Here is a 6369-nt window from a genome sequence, read left to right as displayed (position 1 = left end):
TGTTTTTCTCCATCTGCGCTCAGCTTTCCTACACTCTCTTTTTTCATTTTTCACTAGTGTGGAGTTTCTCCATGAAGACTTTTTCCTTCCAGAGATAACCTTCACCTTAATGGGAGCAATTGTATCCATTACATTTAACATTTTTAAATTGAAGCTATTGACGAGCTCATTGACTGAACCTCTGGACAGGTCAGGTTAATGGGAAGACCTGGTTAAATATCTCACTACTGTCTTCAGTTATACACCGTTTTGTGATCACTGCTGTTGATATATTTGTGTGGGCTGAGATTTTACTTTCAAAGAAAACACAGTAATGATCAGACAGGCCCACATCAGACACAGTAATGTTTGAAATGCTCAGGCCCTTGGAGATCAGTAGGTCAAGAGTGTGTCCTCTATTATGTGTGGCCTCTGTTACATGCTGAGTCAGCCCAAAGTTGCCCAGAGTGTTACTCAGGTCTTTAGTCCCTTTGTCCTGAGGGTTGTCCACATGGATGTTAAAATCCCCAACAATAATTACACACTCAAAAAAGTGAAATTTGGTGGTTATTGCATTTACAAGACTCTAACATGTAATTTGAACACAATGAATTTATGTTTCTAAAGTGAACGTAATAAAATCATATAAGATCTACAAGAAATTTACCAACTTAGCGCCTCTTAAATTTATTCTTGTTGATATGACATGATAAAATCTAACAAGAGTGGTTAGCTGCCTTAAAGACTCGCGATATCACAAGATCACGTGAGATTCTAAACAACAAGAGGCAGGAAAGCACATGGTTTGCTTCACGGTCATCTTGGAAAGGTAAGAGTGAATCTATCTTCATCCATCTTGATGAAAATATTTTTTGCACAAAGGTATCATTAGTTTGTCGATTCTTTTCAGTTCTATTTATTCACATTTGTTTTTTTGTTTTTTGTTTTTTTAAATATCTGTTTGTTTATGCCATTCTAGCTAGCTAACACGTTAGTGCAAGAATATAGCACAATGTCATACTAGCATGATAGCCTAATATGAAAGACTTAGCTACTCCAAATATAGATATTGTTTATAACTTAACCTCTGCACATAAGCTAGTTTGGCTCTACCACAGAGACTGTTGTGATAAATTTACATTTTACGTGTGGGTTGTTGAAATTTGTAAGTTTGTAAGTTGCAACTGATGGACAGTGGTTTATTTAACAATTTATGTGTTTTTAGTACACTGAGGAGGAAAGACAAAACATGAACAGATATGTTTTCCTGTTTTTTAATTTTTTTGAAATTAAATATTTTTCTACTTAATAAACTTGGAGACTTGCAGTTCCCTCCTTTAAAGATAATAAATGTTTAATCTTATCAGGTGGTGAAAGGTCTGGAGAGCTGGCAGGCCAGTTCATCAAATTCATGGTGAGCTAATATTTTTCTTAAAAATTATCACATTCCCATGTTAAAAATGTAATATATTCATTTGTAAGTGACATATAGTTTTGAGACTAAGAAAACATTGCATTCTGATTTTATGTACACATCATCTAAACTTTCTTGAATTGGGGGTATGGCATGATTAAATTAATACACAAATTACAAAACAATATTAAAATGACAGACTTGTCTAAAATGCATAAATACTATTTGAAAAGATTAAGACTGTAAAACAATAGCCTCTGTATTTCTCACAAATTCCTGGTAATTCAACTAAAAGTTCTTTAATCCCACTGCTAGGTCGTTGAGATGGATTTCCGTATATATTTGTTTTTTTCCCCCCTCTGTGTATAAAGACTGATGCTGTTGAAATCAGAAGAGAATACATCGCCCAAGGTCTTTGCGTGTACCTGAATGAAGATCCTGAGAAGCTGGTGAAGAATTACCTGGTATGTTAACTTGCCTGTATCCTTAACTAAGGAGATGATCAAAGATAAGCTTGAACTACATAAAAGAGTTTCAGGGGATGGGGTTTTCCTGTAAATTACCGGTGGCTGTAAAAAATACCTTTTAAAATAGGAAAAGTAAGAGCTTTAAGTTTCTCACTGGATACTACACACACCATTCTTGAGTGTTTTATACTATCATTATTATAATATCATTATAATAACCTCATTCATACACACATTCATACAAGATTTTTATGTAACATTTACACTTCAATGGATGTATCAGGAGCAACTTGGGGTTCAGTATGTTACCCATTGATAGTTTTAGTATCAGATTAGAGAAGCCAGGGATTAAACCAGTAGACAACTTGCTCTACCTCCTGTGCCACAGTCACCCCTATCACAACTCAAGATTTTGAAAGACATTGTTGAGGTATTGAATGAACTTCTCTTGAGTCAGGAAAAATATCGGGCAGTCATTTTTGATTACATTTACATTATTATAAGGCTTGAATGAATAAAGCTTTTAGGTATTTTACATTAATGTAAAACAGATATTTACTTTTAAAACTGTTTGCAATGGACATTAGTGAGAAATCATTATCTTTTTTTTGTTTGTTTTATTGTCACAGGAAGTTGATAAAAAGCATCGCCACTGCCATAGCAGAGACAGTCTTTGGAATCTGTGTCATTCGGTCAGAGGGTGCGGAGCCTGGCGATGACCCTCAGGATGTTGTGATTGTTCTAGAGGGGGTGGAAGTGATGGGTGAGTTGGGCAATGTAGTTTTTGCAGTGACAATGTTGCTTGGTCTGGTCTATTCACTGAACCTGAGCTACCCTCTGGAACTCAGGTACACCTTTGAGGTCCTGCAGAAGATTCTTATGGAATTAGATGCACACGAACTATCCAACAGCACACAAAGTACAGGTTCTCAAAACACTATTTTCTCGTTGAGAAATGTTTCCATTACAACAGCTATACCATGTATCTGGACCATGAACCTAAAATAATTGCAGATATTTTCTTTTTTGAAAGTGCATCTGTTGACCTTCAAAGTAGCTGTATTAGTCATCGGAAAATCACCTGATTCAGCCATTCATTGTTGTTAAAAAATTGTTTTAACAGGTTAACTTTCCACTTTGTCCACTACTTTTTTTTCTGTTATGTAACTTGTACTTGCATTTCATGTATTCTTTATACATTATGTGAAATTTGCTATAAATTCAATAAATTGGAGAAAACAAAAAGATGTGTATGACAAATTTTTATTTACCTTTTAGATGTAATAGTGAAATGTATGTTAACCAGACTCTAGACTTTGTTAAATGCTCCAAAAAATTACTCTTTAAATTAACTTAAAATAATCATGGAAAGAATTTCCACGTGATTAAATTGCTTTCTATTAGCATTAAAGACTTGTGTTGGAATAACTTAATTTGTATGAGTTGGTTCAACTCAATTAACTTAAGCTGGGACCAAATTTAGTAAATTAGTTGGAGAAAACCTACTGAATTGAGTTGGAACAAAACTCTTTAAGTTGTATCAACACTATTAAAATATATTGGATCAAAATGCAGTAAATACGTTGATTCATCAATCTTTAATTAAGTTGGTCCAACTTGAGTGCATTAAGTTGGAGTAACAGAATTGCATAATGCTAAAATAAAGCAATTTAATCACGTGGAAATTCTTTCCATGATTTTTTTATGTTCATTTAAAGAGTTATTTTTTTGAGTGCACAGTCGAAATCAACACAGATCACAGATAGCAGTTCACTGAGGTCATTAAAAAAGTCTGTGCAGTATTTGGGAGGCCTGTAAACATTAAGAAACACAACTTTGGATGGGGCCTTCAGCTGTAAAGCCACATATTCAAAAGACTGAAAACTTCCAGGGGATAGCTGCTTACATTGAAATGATTCATTAAATAGGACAGCAACCCCTCCTCCTCTCCTGCTCACCCTGGCCTCACTGATAAAACTGTAGTTAGGAGGGGTCGTCTCGATGAGAACAGCTCCACTGTTACTTTGGTCCAACCAAGTTTCAGTTAAAAACATAAAATCAAGGCTGTGCTCAGTGATTAAATCATTAATTAAAAATGTTTTCCCAGCTAAAGATCTAACGTTTAACAAAGCCAACTTAAGTGTTTTAGAGGTATTACTTGTCCCCTCGTGTTTGGGAGCAGTCTGTGGCACACAAGGTATGTTTACTATATTTAAAGATCTTTTAGAGTGCATTTCTCTGTGTTTTGACCAGGCCACATGTCTCCTTCTGTCACCTAAAAGTACAGAGATTTTAAAACCTTCTAGTAAACAGGGTCCCAGCTTCTCCTGGGAAAAGTCACCACTGCCATAATCCTCGCAGCCCGGACCCTCCACACATCACACATCAGACTTCGGAGACAGAGCATGAAGGTGGTAAGGAGGAACTAAGGGGGGCGAGGCTGAGCAATGTGACTTTGATTGCTCTGTTGAGGGTGGGGCTCGATGGCGAACCTTTGGCTGCTCTGGTGGGGGGTTTATGGGGGACAAAAAGGGATTGGGCCGGGGGGTAGATCTGAGCCCAGCATTGACCCGCTCCATCATCTCTTCAGTGAATTTCAGGTGTGGGGAGGAGGGAGAAAGGGAGGGGGAGGAGGGTGATGGGGGTGATGGCCTGTCAGGAGTTTGGGGAACTGGGGAAGATCATGGTCCCTGGTCCTGGTCCTGGTCGTTGGTGTTGTTGAGAGAGTTGGAGGCAAATAGGGACCCCTCTTCTTGCCTCAGATGTCTCTCCTTCCTGAGGCTCTTCCTGGGTGGGGGCAGATGGAGCTCCTCCTCAAGGTTTCTGCTGGGCTTTGTCTGTTCTTGGAGTACTGTTTGTTCCTCTTTATGAGATAACTCCTCGTTTATCTCAGCCTTGGCACCAAGCACAGATGGATGACGTATGGAATAAAACAAGTTGGAGGTGAACAGTTTCACCCCTGACTTGTTAAAATTAAATCCATTTGCTTTAAACAGATGCCTGCGTTCCCAAAAAATATTAAAGTTGTTGATAAAATGCACTGAGTGGTCAGCACATGCTGATATAAGCCATTTATTCAGTGTAAACAACCTGCTGAATCTCTTGTCTCCTCCTCTGACCGGCGGTACAGGTCCACTGATGAATACAGCTGCATTCAGAGAGTTTGCAGTATTTAATAATCCAGTAAAGTGCAGGTTTCAGATCTCACCGAGGACGGTAAGTGACGAGTAAGGTAAGCGACCCATGTTGTAGGTGACGTCAGACGCCGGAGAATTGGCGGAAAAAAAAGCAAATGGTAGCATAAAGTTTAACAAAGGTTTTTCAAACTTCAGTATTACCAAATATACTAATCAATTGTCATATAACTAACAACATCTGTTCTATCATCTCTAACACCCTGGAGGACAACGGGGAGAGTTTAGACGCTCTCCAAGATTACATCGACCGCTGTTTTCAAGATTTAGTAATGAAGAAGGCCCAGAGTGCATCCTCCCCGGCCAAAATTGAGACGCCGTCATCGAAGAGATGTCGCCCGGCAGACTCCCCCAGTACAACATTGCCTGCCGGCAAAGACATCGCAGACATCCTGGAGTCAATCGACAAGCGATTGTCCAGTTTCGATGCGAGGCTGTCCCTGGTGGAGATTTTACACCGGGAATTTAAATCTCTGAGAGAATCCCTGGAATTCAGCCAGCAGCAGGTGGAAACGCTTGCCGCTGAAAATACCACGCTACGGGAGTCGGTCAAATCTCTCACCGATAGCGTGACCCAGCTAAACATTGAAAATAAAAACATAAAAGAGTCCGTTATCGATCTACAAGCCCGTAGCATGAGAGATAATCTAGTGTTTTCTGGTATTCCAGAATCTGCCGGAGAGGACGCGGAGGCAACGGTGAAAAGCTTCATCAAAATCCACCTGAAGCTGCCGGAGGACACCGTAAAGAGCATCAACTTCGATAGAGTACATCGCTTGGGGGGCGTGAGGTCGCGGACCGGGAGACCACGGCCTATTGTGGCCAAATTCGGTCAATTCAAACAGAAGGAACAGGTGAAGAGTCGCGGCAGAGAGCTGAAAGGAACGGACTTCAGCGTGAACGACCAGTTCCCCAAAGAGATCCTGGAACGACGCAAGGTCCTGTTCCCAGTTCGACGTAGCTTCATCCAGAAAGGCTCCCGTGCTGTCATCACCGTGGACAGGCTCTACGTGGACGGACAGCTCTACCGCGACCCCGGCACCACATCGTGGTTATATTGACTGCACTCCAGATAAGAACCCGCTACACTCTTTTCTTATTCATTCACACTTTCTCCTTTAACATGGGTTTAACCTAGTAATATCAATATGATGTCATAGCAGATATAACACCGTCACCCTCCGTCATTACTTTAATTGGAATGTTTCCGTTTCGTTTTTTTTTTTTGTTGCTCACAGTTCATGTGGTTTCTTTCTTTCTCTTGTCTTTCACTGCTGTGATCACCTACTTCCCCACTCACCTACAAACAACACCC

The 6369-nt window shown here is 39.6% G+C and overlaps 1 long non-coding RNA gene across 1 annotated transcript; it reads left to right on the top strand.

The window, feature by feature from the left end:
- The first annotated feature begins 207 nt into the window (after positions 1-207).
- Positions 208-5151, top strand: LOC309687802. The gene is made up of 4 exons (XR_014270862.1): positions 208-808; positions 1347-1393; positions 1765-1857; positions 2490-5151. It is a non-coding gene; the product is annotated as an uncharacterized lncRNA (long non-coding RNA).
- The last annotated feature ends 1218 nt before the right edge of the window (positions 5152-6369 follow it).

The sequence above is a fragment of the Aulonocara stuartgranti genome, assembly GCF_965226115.1.
Source record: "Aulonocara stuartgranti genome assembly, chromosome: 14".
NCBI lineage: Eukaryota > Metazoa > Chordata > Actinopteri > Cichliformes > Cichlidae > Aulonocara > Aulonocara stuartgranti.
Note: the sequence above shows the minus strand (reverse complement) of the source record. Positions and strands in the feature narration are given on the sequence as shown.